Source organism: Venturia canescens, chromosome 5 (genome assembly GCF_019457755.1).
Source record: "Venturia canescens isolate UGA chromosome 5, ASM1945775v1, whole genome shotgun sequence".
Taxonomy (NCBI): Eukaryota; Metazoa; Arthropoda; class Insecta; order Hymenoptera; family Ichneumonidae; genus Venturia; species Venturia canescens.
Genome location: NC_057425.1, coordinates 11,507,011 through 11,524,784, shown reverse-complemented (window position 1 = coordinate 11,524,784; position 17,774 = coordinate 11,507,011). Strand labels below are relative to the sequence as shown.

The 17,774-nt window shown below is 44.5% G+C and overlaps 2 protein-coding genes across 6 annotated transcripts in view; one reads left to right on the top strand and one right to left on the bottom strand.

Annotated features, from left to right (window-relative positions):
• LOC122410704 (pickpocket protein 28-like) overlaps positions 1–17,774 on the top strand; it is a 56,734-nt gene that overhangs the window by 1,507 nt on the left and 37,453 nt on the right. The window lies entirely within an intron of this gene.
• Positions 1–17,774, bottom strand: part of LOC122410710 (D(5)-like dopamine receptor) — a 47,376-nt gene that overhangs the window by 12,128 nt on the left and 17,474 nt on the right. The window contains exon 1 of one of the 5 annotated variants that reach the window (XM_043419091.1): positions 5,130–5,145. The exons of the other annotated variants lie outside the window; for them this stretch is intronic. The gene's annotated coding sequence lies outside the window, so the exon portion shown is untranslated. Of the gene's footprint in view, positions 1–5,129; positions 5,146–17,774 lie in introns of those variants that run through there. 5 annotated transcript variants of the gene reach the window in all.

The following is a 17,774-nucleotide window of genomic DNA, read 5'->3' as shown; positions in this document are numbered from 1 at the left end:
CCTACGGGTAGCATCTTGACATATATTGACGCGAACCTAAATAGCCTTGGAGGGAATGGGGTCGGGAATTTAGGAGGGTAAATAGGCGAACCAAATGGTACGGAAGGAAAATAGTTCGTGCGGTAAATAAATCGAATTGGAATGCTGGCCCGTTTACTGGCAAATTGCAATCGGACATTTGACGCTGCACGTCGAAATGACGAGCCAATTGGAACGAATACGTTATGGTACGGGCACATGCAAATTCAGGGAGCTTCATCGACTTTGTACCCATAAAAGCTTCGCTCGACTTTCGCGTACGAAACTGTTTTCATCGATGGACCTCCGACCGGCTCTGAATCGAGCAGGGCAAATAATATCTCGACTGACAAATTTGTTCGCAATATTACGCGCAGAATAAAAAGTGCTTTGGGCCGTTAAAGCGTCCCGATGTGGGTCGATCGTACGCGTGTTTTCCAAACGACCAGTTGAGTTCTCAGCTCCCCTCGAGCTTTTTGTTTCTTTACAAAAATAGTTTCAACAACGACTAAATGCAGGAGACATTCGAGTCAAAGTTGCTCAATCTCGATCGAAACGAAGCAAGGGGAGCCACCATCGTCCTCGCGAGCAGGTCGACCCAAATCCTTTTGAAAGCTCAGTACCAAACTCGGTGTCTTCATTCACTGTTATCAGCAAGCTAAGTTCCGGGATATTCTACCTGCGACAAATGGAGCTCGGAGCGAGCCGTTTTTTCTGAAAATCAATATCCGAGAACGTAGATTTTTATCTCCTTTTTACACCAACTTCACTTCAAATCGCTGCGACGCGAGGTTCGCAGGATTCGAGAAACCGATTTTTCGAGAATTTCATTCCCAAAAATTAGGCAGTTTGAGAAAAAAAGCAGTGGTTACTGCTACTATACACGTATGGTTATCGCCTCTATGGTAAAATGTACCAAAAAATATTGTTAGGACAATTTTTCCATAGTTAAATGAACTATATCTGTCATGATCAACAAAACATATAATCTCTATGGTGTGGATGACCATGTGTTATTTAAAAGTAACTAACAATCATGGTAAAAATCTTTACAATGATCAGATAATGCAAGTTACTTTATAAGTAAGTCGTTTTGGATATGAAAAATATGGTATACTGTATCATATTCATGTTTGGATAAACCTTACTGAATTTTACCATCCATATTGCAACTAATATCTATGATTGAATAGCCATTATCATAATATTTCATGATAGGAACAATTTTTGTAATTTTGTGGAGACTTGTGCTTCCAGGTATTGATGATTATTTGTTATCGCTAAGTCAACCATACCGCAAGGGATATTTATACCTTTCTCCTGAGTAAAAGTACGATGCGACAAAAAAAAAGTCGATCAGAGGAAGGCTCGACCCCGAGACTTTCGGAGTTTGAGTTTGGAACGCAATCCATTACGCTACCACACACTTTATAGCTGAAAAAAAAAACAAAACTTCGATATAAACCGTGATGACGACTTATATATGCGTTTGCTTGTATCCTAGTTATAGAACGTATGGTAGCGCAGTGGATAGCGCTCCAGGCTCGAACTCCAAGAGTCCCAGGATCGAGTCTCACTTAGGTCAATCAATGTTCTTCGGTTTGTTGAAATTCTTTCTTTTTGTTAAAATCCTTCCTCACCGTGGTCTACCTTAAATCTTTGCCAAGTGTACCATGAGCGTATAGTCGAGAGTACAATGCCTGATCGTCAAAAGTATTACTATTATTTGGTGACATGTACACAATATATTTTTGGCAAGGCCATTGTTGCTGTTAATATATGCGCTTGATGTAAACGACATATAAAATATAGTAAATACAATCATATTTTTTCGAATGAGCGTTACCATAAAAATATTTTTATCATCTCAGGGAAACATGCAAATATGGTACTATGAACCAAAAATGTTTCTCAGTGTGGCGAATCAAAACTCATTCAAAATCTACTCTATACGGTTTCCCCACTTTCACAGTGATTATTCGAGAAAATCCAGCACAAATTCAACTCCGCGCTTCCGGACTTCGACACAGTTTTTTCCCGAGATCGTTCAAAGCCGTTCTGACGAATTCAAACTTCATTTCTTTAATTTATTCCCTTGCACGCACACGCCTCTATATTCTCAATGAAGAGGCATAGAATTACCGATCGTATTCGCACAAGCTTGCAGCGAGATACAGGGGAGACCGAGGCAAAACGGGGTACTCCAAAAATTACGGAAATTGTTTTTTTTCCGCTACATTCTTCGGAAAAAGGTAAAAAATGAAAATTGAAAGAAAGAAAGCAAAAATTTTGTAGTAATTCCAATTTTTTGGGACTATGTTTCAAAAAAAGCAGTCAAAGAGTGTAAAAATTGCAAGAATTCTAGTACGTTGATTGGTGTTTGAGAGTGAGAAATCGATTCTCAAATTTCTGGAAATTACGATATTTTCTTAGGTACCCCGTGTTGTCTCGGCCTCCCCTATAGTTCGGTGTTGACTCGAACGTGTATACGAGATATTTTCGATGCTCCAATCCCGCTGCCAAACCCAATTTCTCCTGCCTTCGGATGGATCGCGTAGTATCGAGATAGTACGCTGCCTTCCTGCATTTATACGTATTTATATCGGCTTGTATATAGTGAAAGGAAGATGAGATTTTGTGAGAAGCTATTAACGAGAGGGTGCGAAGCTCGCGAGGGTTTGAAAGTTCTGCGACTTTGCAGAAGCGCGAGCAACAATTTGTTGGAGGCTCGCGTGAACCGTTGCGTAACGTGTTCGCGCGTCGATTCTGAGTCGGCAGTCCTCCCGTCGGCGTTCGGAGTCGCCCTCGAGCCGCGGAATAATCTAAATTTACGAGGAAAAAGCCAATCAGAGGCAATCGAAGCTCGTTATATATTTTTGATTGGTTGGTGGTGCATCGGGAATCGGGAGTCAAAGAGCTTCGGAGTCGTGTGCGTGAGAATAAGCGTTGTTCGTCCGATTGGCGAGCCCGGCAGAGCGCGAATTGCAAGTCGAACCTTTCGGGGCTCGTGCGCATGAAAATGACTTTTCGTTTCGTCATTTACAAATTTGAATAAGAATCGACGATGCCTGGTGAATAGTTGAATAAATTATGCGCTTTCCGAGCCAAATTCTGGCCATGGCCTTGCGGAAAAAATGGTCTCCAGGATCCTCGAGGAGACCTGGACTGCTCTATCGAGAGAATCTCCTCGTCCGGGACGACCGACCAGGAAACGAGAAGCCTCATAATTTTGGCAAAGAGCTTGAATCCACAGCAAAACATGACGGTGCTGCTGCTGCCGGGAAAGCTCGAGCGGACAATCGTTCACGGGGTGGCATAATGTAATGGGTCGGGGGCATGCACGATGTGCGGTCCCCGTCGTACTTTATGTTCGTACACGCGCGCGCGCACCGTGAATCAGGCTGGGGATTAGTGCGTGTGTATTTCCGGGGGAAATTTCCTCGGGAATTTGGACCTCGGGTTCTCAGCTGTTGCACAGTTTTTCTGCAGATCTCTGTGGAGAGCCTCCGCCGGGAGCGAGTGCCTCACGGCGTATGCACTTTGGGATTATTCAAGTTGGTACGAGGAGGCGAATCCCCAAAGTCTCTTGCGCGCTTTGTCACGATAAGGAGATTTTGAAATTCTGATGGGCTCCCCTCCTCCGGCGGCGCATTCTTCTTCGGAGTTTTCTAGTCCAACTGTTCTCCGCGTACAGCTTTGATGTGAATTGTGGCACAGACTTATTTCGAATGGCGGACTCTCGGATGGCGGAGCTACACGGATGCTGCCGCAAGAGGTTGGACATTTTTCTCCGGAATTTCACAGCCTCGCTTTACTCTCGAGTTTAGACGTGAATTGTCGCACAAACCGCTCGCATTTGCACGGAAATACTTGAGGTAGTTCATCCACGAAACGATTTTCTTAAGAAAGTCTTGAAATTTACAGAGTTCAAATGAGCAGTCGACTCGCACACGCACGTCAAATTTTAGAGGGTTCGTCTGCTTATTGGTTATTGAGACAAACGTGCTTAAATATGAAGAAAAATACACTGCGGGACTATGCGTAAAAAATCGTTTATCTTTCCACATAACGAATGAAAGCTTCTCACGAAATTTATGAAAAACGTACACAATAACAATGATGCAACGAAGGTTTGGGAAAAAATTCGAGACTATTGTCTCACTAGCGCTCGTTACCAATTTCGTCACAGCCTTCTGTCTTTTTATTCGTACGTTTTTCTTGATCCATTTCCCTTTGTGGTTTCCCCATTCTAAGGCGATTTTTACATAAAAAAGTATAGTATTTTCGCCAGGGACGAATGAAATTTCGGATTCACTCAGTGATGGATCGTCGATTAATAAATGGCTTGTAATAATTTCATTCGTCATGAGATAAGTTGAAAAAATGTATTCACAATTTCGTATTAATAACTCTGACATTAATGTAATTGATAATATCTTTAATCAGGGAGTAAAAATCGATGGAATTTAGATAGCCATAAAATACGATTCTTCGGGAATAATGTACCTTAAGTGCGGATGAGTTTAGAAGAAATATATTGAATTTTTCGTGTTAAAATACAAGTGCAAATGAATAAATGACGAACGAGGATCGCCCCGATCTCTGTGCATCGTCGGCTTTCATACGCGCACGTAAGCCTTGCTTTATGTACTGTAAAGAAAAGATGCACTCCGCCCACATGTCTCGTGTGCTTTGCATCAGCTCGATAAATATTCCATGGGCCTGAGGGTGGCTTAGACGTCACAGCGAAAAATCTAATGCGGGGCAACGGGTTTCCAACACACTTTTATACACTTTCCATTGTCGTGTTGGATGCGAATTCAGATCGGTGATATGAAATATTGAGATAGGCGGAATAAAACCGAGCAAGATGAACTGCCAGACTGGGAGAAAAGAACGAAAATGATAAGGCTCGCCAAAAAAATAGAGAAAATGAGGAAGATGCGAAAAGTCGAAGAAGTGGGACGCGCGCGAGGTCTCGAGAATAAAAATCTTCAACATTTTCAATCTGCCTACTTCATCCACGTCAAAATCCATTCATGCGTTATGCATCTTAAAACGTATATACGCGAGTTACGAATTTTCGATATTTCTTCTTTGTCGATATTTACCTTTACAGCCAATCGAGATCGCCTCTTTCGATCTTTTATCCGCATGTTATGATGCGTTTCTCGTCTCTCCTTCGATTGCTATCTCCACGATGGAGGCGAATTTGTGCAAGAGAATATCATACTTCTGGAATCGCTCCTCCGGGAAACTCTCCAAAAGACGACTTTCTCGATTTCTTATACTTCAAGCTCGATAAAGGAGCTTTTGAGCTGTTGACTTTCAGACAACACGTTGGTAGATCGAGGAAACGATACGCGAAGGCCATTCCAATAGTTTTTGCAGCACGAGCACAAAGTCCGCTTCTTATTTTACTAAGCGAGCATAAAAGTTGAGAAGATATCTTCGATTTGGGGCAACGGATTATTCCCTGGGTCGAGAGAAAAGCAAATCTTTTTTAATCTCATTCGAATATTATTTTTTTTCACAATAATTCTTGGCCGATGAATGCCACTTTACAGGGAGTCGCAGGCCCGAAAAAATAACAATGAGATCACTGGAGTCGAAAAGCACGAAAAGCTTTTGAGCTCGACGAGAAAATTGTTGCGCGTTGTTGGCGAGCCAACGCGAGCCACATTTTTCCTACTCGACGGGTTCGGCCCGCGTCGATATTTTATTCACCGAAAACACACAGCTTTCCATCGCCGCTTCGTCAGAATGAGAGAAAACGTTTGAACGTGTGTCCGTTCGTGCGTTCGCAGGCGTTGTAACGAATGGCAAAATAAGCCGCTGCTCCGAGAGATGCGAGAGACAACGAGCTCGGCAGCACGGTTCGGTTTGAAGGGGCCCATAGAAAGCTAACGATTCACAGAAGGCTTCGGTGGAGCTGATTTTAAGCGAATTGCGTACCTGATTCATGAGAACTTTCGAGATGTTTCTTCAAAGGAAAACTACCGCACAAAGCATTTCCGAAGTTGCTTACCGACCTTTCGACTCCCGATTGTACTCAAAGGATCAGGCTATGTTTAGAAAGCTTTTCAATTAAAACCCTTGCAAGATATCCCCGGACGTTGTGGAGAGTCAAACATTTTTTAAAATCAAGCATTCAAAATACCGTGCTCGCATTCTCGCACTCGTTTTATTCATTTTTCTTCGTCGATTTCATTCAATTTTTTATATTTTCTACCAAAATTACATTTTACAAACGATATTTTGAGAGGCAGTCGACGAAACGCAGATAAATAAAAATCTTTTGTTCGCATTTTCGGAATATGTTCCAGTCAAGTTTTCTTTTTTCATTTTTTTGAAACTTTTTATCGAAGAAAATCGAGTTTCGAGGGCTCTGTTTACGGTCAGTTTCATCAATCAAACTCTTGCCCAAATCCCTCCGGTAAACAGCTCACGCGATATATCGCTGGATTTTAATGATGAATAAGCCCTGCAGGAAATGAAAATAAACGATGAACCTCGAGAGCGCTACAACGGGGTTGGAAACGAAATTTTTCAGGCGAAATCCTCTATTGGCTTTTCCCGAGTGCGCTTTTTCCGAAACGATGTTTCATTTAATTTTCTTCATCAAATGCTGATCGAGCGGGCGTTGATGACGCCGTACTTTTTTCGTATTATAAGCAACGAAGAGAAAAGTGCGTAGTAAAATCTTGTTATCGCTTGCGAGGAAGGTTTTATCTTACCGAAAACATCGCAGCCGTTCTGGACCTCGCTCTCGGAGGCACGGGCGGAAAATCCAACGGAAATCGTCGGAAGATCTGGAAGTGCGAACTTTGCATCGATTGGAACAACACCGAGGAGCTTTTGCTCGGGGTATAAAAACCGAGAGGGAGACATAAAAAAAATAAAGATATTGGAGCGTTAAGGCGTCGAGAGAAGTAACCGAGGGAAAGCATGGATTCAGGGACATTGAACTCACGATAAACGTGTAGGCAAATGGAAAAAAAAACGTGCGAGATCGACTCGTGCAAGAAATGGGAGGAGAGAGGCGCAAATTGAGGAGATAAATTAATGAAGAAACCGGAATGAAAGTAGCCCGAAAACTGGCGCAAAAATTCGCCCTCCTCAAAAATTTGTTTTTTTTTTTTTTCTTTCATTCATTGGAAAATGCAAGTGCTCCGAAAACTTGATATTCGATCACTCCGATGACGAAAGAATGTCGCAAGAAAATTCGATTTTTACCGAATTTCAAGTTCCGAACGAACGAAAATTTAGCGAGTTTAGCTCGAAAAGAAAAATTTTCACTCTCCTGGGAGGGTGGTCCGCTGCCTCCCTCCCCTTCACAAAAGGACTGCAAATACTTCGGCCATAATTCCTGCGCGAAACAATAAAAATAGTAAAGCCATTCGCAAACTGCCGCGTCCTCGTTCCCGTGATATCCTGGTTCGTCGGAGGTATACACAAGGATCGGGGTTGGAGAATGTCGAGGCAAAGGGAGAAGACGAAGGAAGAATGGCCGAGGGACGCGGGGGGAGGTCGAAGGAGGCGAGACCGATTTCTCGGATCTCTCTCGTTAGAATTTCGAGTCGTCGTTACTTCGGTCGTTAGAGTTTAAAGACTCCCGATATCCACACACGAACGTGAATTATTCAGGAGTTGGCGGTGCTCTGTGCTGAGAATATTATCGATAGATAAACCCCGGTTTTATCAACCCTGTCCCGCGCGAGTTCCTCCGAAGTAACTCGAAACGTTAAAATCATTATTTTCTCCACCGGGGAAGCACGTGAGTCAAGTTTTTCATGCATATTCGTCCGCCACCTGCAGCGATTTCGCCCGAATTTGGTCATCGCATTTTGGCCGTATGACACTTCCCGGGCACTTTTATCGTGCGGTGCACGACACGCGGGCCGAAAATTTAGCGAGCTCCATTAGGTGCAATCATGGCGAGGGGGAAGCCTCCTATTTGCTTAAGAATTTTTGTCCTCGTTCCACATTTTTCTGGAACCGCAAAACTGATTAAATTGCCCGAGTCACGATTCCGAGGGGTGAAATGTTCGCGCAGCACGTCCCTTCGAATCTTCTAGTCCATTCCGCTCCTGTTCCCTTCACTATTTTCATATTTTGATTAAAGGAATATTTACATCGTTAAATTGCCGGAACAGACATTAAACTTGGAGTGCGATTCATGCGGTTATTTCGACACGCGGAAAACTCGTTACAACAACGCAAGGGCAGTAAAAAACTTGCAGCACCTCATAAAAACGAGGATTTTAGAGAGTCGCCTGCGTTACACGATCCTGAGCGCAGCGTCATTTTCATGACTGATTTCATCGTATTTTTTTCCATCGCGCGTCTGCGGCGTTCGAATGGTCGGTGAGTATTTTTCGTAAATTATTTAAACAACGTTCGTCGTGATGGAATCACGACTTTGGTCGTCCGGATCGGAGGTCGTGTGACGAAATTCCATTGAAACCGAGCCTGTCGCTGCAAATAACTAGTTTTCATTCGCGAATTTGATAGTCGGGCGATGCGGGAACGTAAAAAAACACCGAATGCGAAAGCGATTCCGACGAGTTCGATGCTGGCGAACCGGAAATTACACGACTCCGATGATAGAGGAGTGCGACGAGGTTGCATCAAAACTGCAGGGCGTTTGTTAATTATTCTCGAAGCTACGTTGCACACGGGGCTGGTTCATGGTCGTAAATATACGATCTATAAATTTGCTCTGTTTATAAAAGAATTCGCAATATATTCGTGTGAAGGGTAAGGAGGAGTGAAATGAATGGGACAGAACGAGGCCGACCGGAAGCATATTAAGGTCGAACGACGAAAAAGAAAAGGAGAAAGAAAGCTTTCACCCGGAAGCTAAGGGACTTCTGAGGGTGTTCCCTCGAGGTGGAGAGCATCGCTTCATTTCACGATCGCACTCTCTCGTAGTATTTTTTCCATCAATGATCATAGAGCTCGCTGTTCTTGAAATATTTCACTCGCGCTCTCTCACGCTCGATTTCTTTCTCAACTTTGAAAATTCCCTTCTCACGTTCCACCAACAATTTGCTGATGTACGCGCCATTCCGTTCGCTGGCCTCTTCCCTGTTTTCACTACGATCAAGTTGGCTTAACCCGTTCGAGTGTATACTCCCTGCGCTCGGTACACTGCAGTCGAGAGCCCGGCTCAAAATTAAGGTAGTTCATGCACGAAACGGTTTTCTTAAGAAAGTCTTGAAATTACACAGAGTTTAAATGGGCAGTCGACTCACACACACATCAAATTTTAGAGGGTTCGTCTGCTTATTGGTTATTGAGACAAACGTGCTTAAATATGAAGAAAAATACACTGCGGGACTATGCGTAAAAAATCGTTTATCTTTCCACATAACGAATGAAAGCTTCTCACGAAGTTTATGAAAAGCGTACACAATAACAATAATGTAACGAAGGTTTGAGAAAAAATTCGAGACTATTGTCTTACATGTGGCGTTAAAATTTAAACGAAATTGGTAACGAGCACTCGTTACCAATTTCGTCACAGCCTTCTGTCTTTTTATTCGTACTTTTTTCTTTATCCTTTGTATTTTCGCCAGGGACGAATGAAATTTCGGGTTCACTCAGTGATGGATCCTCGATCAATAAATAGCTTGTCATTTCATTCGCCATGAGATAAGTTGAAAAAATTTATTTACTATTTCGAATTAATAACTCTGACGTTAATTTAAAGCGATAATATCTTTAACTAGGGAGTAAAAATCCATCGAATTTAGACACCCATAAAATACGATCCTTCGGGTACGATCCACCTTAAAAGGAAATTTATAACCGTATTTATTCCCTGGGAGAGAGAGAGAGAGAGAGAGAGAGAGAGAAGGAGAGAAACGCAGGACCGAAGCATCGTTTCGATCCAGCATGCGTTTCAGCAGCAGCAGCAGGAGATCAGGTTCAAGAGCTCGCCTGTTTCTTTCAATACTTTTCAAGCACTGCCTGCTCCATCATTTACGTTCTTCAAACTGAATCCTCTTGTTTGTTTGCTTTCACGGTTATTCGCTTCTTGTTATGGGTAAACAGAGAAATATCTCGTTGCACTGTAAAATAACGAGTCTGCGAATGAAACGTAGCAGAAATATTGAGCTAGACGAATCGAGTGTCTGAAGCTTGAGTGGCAGGTGGAAAATTTCTTGGGTTCCGCGCATCACGCGAATAAACTCGCATCCCTTTTCGTGCATCCAACAACAATTATTAATCATAAAAAACTTGTATTTTTCCTCTCGTTGGCACAGTACATGAGACGCGATAACGCGGCTACTCCGAATTTACCTGCTGATGCAATTTTATCCCGCAAGGCAGACCATCGAGACTCAAAAATTCAGTCGAAAATTTGCCTCGCGCATGGCCCCTCGTTAATACTCGTTTTCCGCACGACTCGTCACTGTTTTCGGTAACGAAGAGCCGAAATAAAGCAAGAAGACTAGAGAGATCCCTGAATAAATGTTCGAAGAGAGCACCAGCGATCCGCGCGCGCAGATGGATGCGTCGCGGCGAGTCTGTGAGACACGAATAAGCCGATGTGTACCAACGGTACATATTTACGTATGGGCTTTTTTGTGCGAGTCCAAACGATTCATGGAGACTCCGTCGGAGAGTCCGGGGGACGTTTCGAAGTGAGAAATTGACCGGTCGATTCGAGAAGGAGTTTGGGCGTGACCGAGATTTCCCGTTTCCGGTTCTCCACTTCGTTGTTTCAAGGGCCCCGTACCTTCAGGTTTTTCCAAGCTAAATTCCAGGGAGAAAATATTCCTAACGAAGTTCCCGATTGGAGAAGCGGATTGGAATTAATGAGGTAGAAACGAAGGTATATTTAATTCGCTGAGTAAATGAGGCTTGAAACGTCCCTCGATCGAACTGCAGTTCCATGCAAAAAAGCATAGAATTAGAAGCCTCTCTGACGAGCGAGATCGCAATCCGGGCACAAAGCAACAGCGGGAAACCTGCCGTCGAGGATATTGGCACGAGTTCGATCATCGATAATTCATTTGAGGAAGGTCTCTCTCGCGTGTATGGGGCCGCGAACAGATTGTATCGAATCGGGGAGGATTGCTGGGCACGTCTTTCCTCGGGACAGAGAGATTGGATCGTCCTAGAACGAGTTTCGGTCCCCATCAGCTCTCGTCCCCGGACAAATTGGAGACGAGAATTTAAACTTATTTGAAAAAGCGTTTTCGCCAACGAGCCTTTTGTGCGAGAGTCCCTCGCTTCGTTGGACGCGAGAAACGCGTTAGGGGAATAAACAGCCCTCGATTTATCGACTAGACACACAAAGAAATGAGACGGAATTAAAAAACGTCATTTCTAACCCGTTCGGAGATGCCCGTACACGTAAAAACGAGCTTGTACCCACGCGCAGCGCGTAATTTATGTCTATATAGTTCGAAAAAGCTCGTGCGCCACTCGCAACACTGTGTTGCGTGTACGATCTGTCTATATGCATACAAAGGTATTACGCTACTGCCAGCATGACGTGTGGAATGCAAACTCGTTCAAGCTCTCGGAGGATTCAACCTCCCATATTGCCGAATTGCCAGGGAGACCCCTTGAGTACACGAGAAACGAATTGCTTGCTTCCCCCCCCCCCCCCCCCCCTTTGCTCGTCCCCGCTCCCTCAACCTTTTCATTCTCTTTTTTCAACTTCCTTATTCGTTCTCCGCATGCGATTCATGTGCTTTTCTGCAAAAACTTCACTGTTGGCATTCCCTTGGCATGTTTTTTCCCGTGTTTCATTCGCCAATGTCACAGCTGCCGTCGGTTCAGCGCGCTCATCGCTTCGGAGCTTTTCAGGGTTTGTTGCGACGAGATGCGAGCGTGCGCGGTCCCGTTGCTTGAGATTACGGATAAGTGTGCGCGCAAACGTCAGCGTGCTCGAAATATTATGGCGCTTTTTTCGCACCGCTCGCACTCCAATCGCGTATCCTCCGCATTCAACGAGCAAATAATCTCCCTGCAGCGATACAATCCTCAAATCGGATTTGAATAAAAGACCGATAAAGCCTGAAATATATCGGCTCCAAAATGGGTGCCCGCATCCATTATATTTTCTCCGTAAGCAGAAAATATACGTTCTCGATTGCGAACGTAGACTTCGGCTCTGATTTGCCGCTGCAAGCGTTCCACGGGCCACGGGAAAATTGTGAAATATATGGTGAAAGGATGACGCTGAGCAGACGAGGGCGGAGACTTTGTCCGCGAAGGATTGACCCAAGTTTCAATCATTTTCACGTCCTTTGGACAAAATACACCAAAGTGTTGGCCTCGGTCGACTTTGGACGAGTGGCAGCACGCAAAGTTCACGGGGCTACGGTGCCGATCGTCATCGAGTCCGTGGCTGACCACCAGGAAACCGAGAAATGACGATCTAGCTTTCGAAACAACGGGCCACACAGCTCCCGCAAATTTGTACGATTCTCGCTATTTACGGGGAGGCGAAGAGGGTTTAAGGGGGTATGTATGTACAGGCGTGCAGACCGGTGGAACTCGGGCAGGGGGGAGGGCGGAATGCCAAAGGTCAGGCGTTAAAAGTCGCGCCATTTGTATGCTCACCGTTGCGGTTATCTCGGCGCATTATCTCCAGAAATAAACACGTGTACGCATACAGGAAAATGCACACTCGGATTTTTTCGGTAATACGCAGAGGAAACGCGAGAGGGCCCGAATTTTGCAAAACGCGTTCGCACCTCCGGAGCGGCTGTTATATATTTTTTCATAAAATTTAACTCCGCTCCGCGGCGAGGAACTTAATTGCTCGTAATATTCGAGGCCATTAGCCGCAATAGTGCACGTTTATTAATTAACTTACGAGGCGGTGTACAAAGCCACACGGATTTTCTCTCGCGTACTTCTGCGCGTCCTCAACGGCATGTGCGGCGCCAGGACGCGCGAGGAAACACCTTCCCACCCCGTTTTAACGAATTACCGGATCACGGATGGCTATTCCCAATTCATGAGCTAGGCGTCCCCGCCGCTCTCGCGTCCTCCGGATTTTGACTGTATGGAATTCTACCGCAAATAGAGAATAATCCGTTCAACCAATTACGAGGAGAATGCCGCGGGCGCTCTTGTGTCGCGCCGAACTTCTTCCTCTCGCCGCCTCCTCCTCTTCTTCCGCTCGCGGCGATTCAACTATCAATGCTTCTTTCCAGCACCTGCGAGTGACGCCAGGAAGGCAGCGTCATTTTTTTATTCCTCAACGTCATATTCGGAACAATGATGCTTTTGTTATTCAAATTATCCGAGACGAAAGAGGCTCGATTTCTCGAAAGCTTCGACCAAAATCTGACCAATCGTGCCCGAGTCCGTTGTATTGGAAATTTTTGAACGACTCGAGCATTTTTTTGACGGGAATTTCCGGCACGAAGAGCCGGCTCGTTTCTGTCGGTGCGACCGTGTCAGTTTATTCTCAACGCCGATAAAAAAAGGCTATTTTTACGACGGATTCTCGTGAATTTTTTCTCAAATAATGACCAGCCCGATGGGAATTCATGCATTTTTCATCGGCGCCAAGATACCTCCATTGGAAATACAGAATTCGAATTCGAAAAAATGGAGGAAATATTGAAAATTGGGATTCGATGATGAACCAGTGCATGCAATTCTCGCCCGTCGCAGCCACGTGGAGCTTCCGTTCCGCGAGTCGTATTTTTATAGTCGAATGAAAAACGGGACGATGGAAGTTCGCGCACCTCCTGAGCAGACTCGTACCTTCGAGCATAAAATTCTTCCCTCATATTTACGTCGGTTGTTATCGAAAAACCGTGAACTTTGGTTATGAAAGTATATGTTCGTGGGCGAAAAAGGGCGCCCCGAAGTTGGGTGTCGCGCCCGCGCGTTAAAAACCGTTCGGGAAACTATCCCCGTGTCTCTTTTCCCCTTTGCCCCGAACCCCTTGAAAAACCTCCAGCCAAAATGCTGCGCCAGAGCTTTCGAATAAATTTGAAGAATGACAGAAACGGGCCGTCTGCGATTTATCGCCGAGGCGGAAAAACGAAGAGAATAGAGTGAATGGACAGCGAAAAAAGGCTATAAAAAGAGCGAGGGAAAGAGGAAGATAACGCGCTCGTGCCGGGGGTGAGTGCGTGCGCGTGCTGACAAAAGCGACGCGATACGAAGGCCCGGAGAAACCGAGTTCAAAATAGCTGCTGAAGCGAGTTTCGATCGCTGCTGAATCGAAAATGGGACACACTTTTTTCCACAATTTTAAGGCGATTTTTGCCCTCGATTTCAATCTGGAGTTCGGACTTTCGCATTAATTAATCTCGCGACGAAAAGCGATGAAACTTGTCATGAAATCATCGAGAATAAAAATGGGCCGATGCGCGTCCTGAAATTCTTCCCTCGCTCCAGCGCGCTTTCGCGATGTTTAAATTCTCGAAAAACCCCGTGAACACCCGGTTTATAGCGGAGTGAAGCAAACGCGGATGAGAGCAAGATACATCGGTGCTGGGTGGAATAAAAATAAAATTGATAGGGCGCAATAAAACGGCATTTCCCATCTACATCCGCGTACGAAATTCAACCGACACACAAAAACCTGCATATGCTCTCGCGGATTCTTTCGCCGTTGCGCTCGCTCGTGTGCGAATTACTTCCGGTCGCTGCTAAGGCGAAAATAGTCTGGCGGGGCGTGAGGAGACCGGGATATGCGAAAATTGCCTGGGCATGATCAACGTCACTGGTGAGGAATGTGTTACTCGCGCTATTCCAAGCCCCGCGCGCCGTGTACGCGCACGAACCGAGAGAGAAAAACCTGGGGACAGCGAAAAATGTTGACCCCTTTTGCATCCCCGTTGAACGAGAACACTCCCATTCTTCTCACCCCAATCCCCGCGTGCTCTGACACTTCCGAATGCAAATGCGAGCGAAAAGCAAAGAAAAACCTTTGTCTTCGTCTCGTTTCGAATTTCAAATTCGAAATTTGAAAATATTCCCTGATCTCCGCGCGGACGCTTCGTCCTTTGACGTTTGAAAAAAAATTCAACTTTCATCCCGCCTCCATTTCCGGCAGAGACTCACGGAAAGTGCGCCTCGCTCAACTCGGCTGCTCACGAGAACTCAAAGCGTCGAGGAATTCAATGACAAGTTGTTGCTCAAGTGCAAGAGCAGGGAAGTAAATGAAGACGCGAAATCTCTCTGCACGCCGAACCGCACACCACTTGCGAGTGCTCTGTCCGCACTTACTCCCTGCGCTTCGAATTCCCAGAGTCGTGCAGTAGTCGAGGTACAGCTGTGGCCAGACACCCGTAGCAGACTCCAAACTGTCTGGGGAATTAGCCGGCGCTCATGCTCCTCCAAAGGGTTACCTGACCTTCGCCTTCTCCATCGTTCCTACCGTGCGGTCCTCCTCCATTTCTATTCCGGATTATACGCTTTCGTATAATAAAGATTTTAGTGCCAGTGTATAACGGAGCTTAATATTAACCGCAGCTATTAAACCTACTTTGTGCCTTGACGGTGGGTACGAAAATCTGAAAGCCTGGAAAAGGTTACAACTGTATTTACGAAGATGGACGAGAGTACGTCGCACTTTTGTGAGTTTAAACTCAAAATAGCAGGAGAATTTTCACTCAAAATACCACTTTACAGGAAGGTACAAAAATGAAAAAAAAATTAAATTTGAAAATTCCGAATGAAATTTCAGTTTCTTTGCTATCGTCATCAATGAAAAATCGTCCCAACATTTTTGGCAACGTGTAATATTGATGGAAAATTATATTACGATTCATTTTAAGAATGGGGAAGGTCAAAAAAAATACAATCTTGTTTTTATGAGAGAAATTTCTTAGCTACTGCAATCATTCATTGTTTCAGCATTCATTGCTCCAAACCCATACAACCCCTTAACACGTAGACGTGGCTGGACGAGTCCGGAGCATCTTCCTAATTTCATATTTTCATACGGTCCCCTTCGTGATTTTTTTCAGATTCAAAGAGGAAATTTTTCATAAAATTTTTACCTTTCCTCTCCCCAAAAATAAATCGCGGTATCAATTTTCATGAATGACAATGCTTAAAAAATAATTTAGCATATGCTTTTTAACAAAAGTGGACAAAATTTTCGACTGGAAAGAAAGCTGAAATTCGTATTGAAAATTTCGTAATTTTGCGTGCTAGTCAAATGAGTGCTGAACTTTCAAAACGCTTTTAGACCAAGTTCAACGTACCGATTAAACTTATTGTTAGTAGATATGTATTCAAGCATATCATATTAACGTGAAAAAATATTTAAAATAATAGTTTTGCAAAACTATCAACTGACAGATGCAAATTTCCATGATGACACATATTCACAGGTATTTTTCAAAGAATCGTCTCTATTTTTCAACCGATTTCATTGCACCAAGTCTCATTCTGTTCCTCAACTGATCCTCTACGAATTCACCACGTAGATTTTCCTTTGAACTCATTCCTGAGAGAAATTATGAATGAAAAAGTTTTTGTCACTTAATGTTAACAATTAGCTGCAACAGTGAACGGATCGAGTTAAAAAAACAACTACACGGTGGATTCATAGAGGACCGGTTGACGAACAAAATGAGACTTGTTGCAATAAAATCGATGAAAAAACGCAGATAATTCTTTGAAAATGTGTCAGCGTGGAAATTTGCATTTATCAGTTGATAGTTTTGCAAAACTAGCGTTTTTAATATTTTCACATCTTAATGAGATATGCCGTAATACAAATCCACTAACGATACGTTTAATCGGTACGTTAAACTTGGTCTAAAAGCGTTTTGAAAATTTAGCACTCATTTGACTAGCATGCAGTACAGGAGTTACCTTAATGTCCCCAAAACTTTCTTCCGGAATGGAGTCAGTGGGAACTGGAGCTCGAGCGGTCCCTCGAATAATTATTCAGAAACGAAAATTGAGCGAAATTGATGCCACGAAAGTTGGTCGCTTCGTCGTTCCTTCGAATTTGAAAGTGAGTAAAGATGTGCAGCGTCCTTGGGCGCGAACGCGCCCAATTCTTTGATATCCTGCGAGAATTTGGAATGCGAAAGCTCTGGGAGCGCGCGGAGGTTTCCGAATTCGGGGCCACTCGAAGCCGCGGTTCGTTCGAACAGAATTGAATCCTTTAAAGCATCAGAAACAAGAACTAGTCCAATTATTGTGCGACCAAGCTGACTAAGAGGTTTAGCGGAACTTGAGCAGGGAGTTTGAAGGGAGGGAAGTTGGAGGGTCTAAACACACATTGAAAACTGCGCAGATAGATTCTGCCGTTTGTTCTAGGATCATGAGCGGAGGAAACTCGATGGAAAGACGTGCCGCGGTTTCGCCGCTCTGATACAGAGACGTCGTCGAGCAGAGAATTTCCCTCGGAACAGCAACCATTTTGCGTAAAGTTGTCTCCCCGTGCGCGCAGTCCCTTAACACGATTAGTGCTCACGGAGCGTGTCCTGGTCCACGGGAAATTAACCGCTATCAAGAATTCATTGGCCGGACTTGCGCGGCGCACTCGTCGAGAAAAATCATTAAAAAACCGTGCGGTTAGAACGTGTTTTCCAGCAGAACGCTGCTCGAAGTAATTGGATCCCGATTCTCCGCGCTGTGGAGAACACAAGCTTCGAGAAACTTTGACAATTTTTCGTGCGGCCCAAAGGCCTCGCAAGGTGCGAGACCAGGAGCGACGAAAATTCCGCCAACGAGGGAACGCAGCTGCGAGAAAAGACCCCTTGAATACTTGATTTCTTCGAACGAGCTGGAGAGCTTCCGCT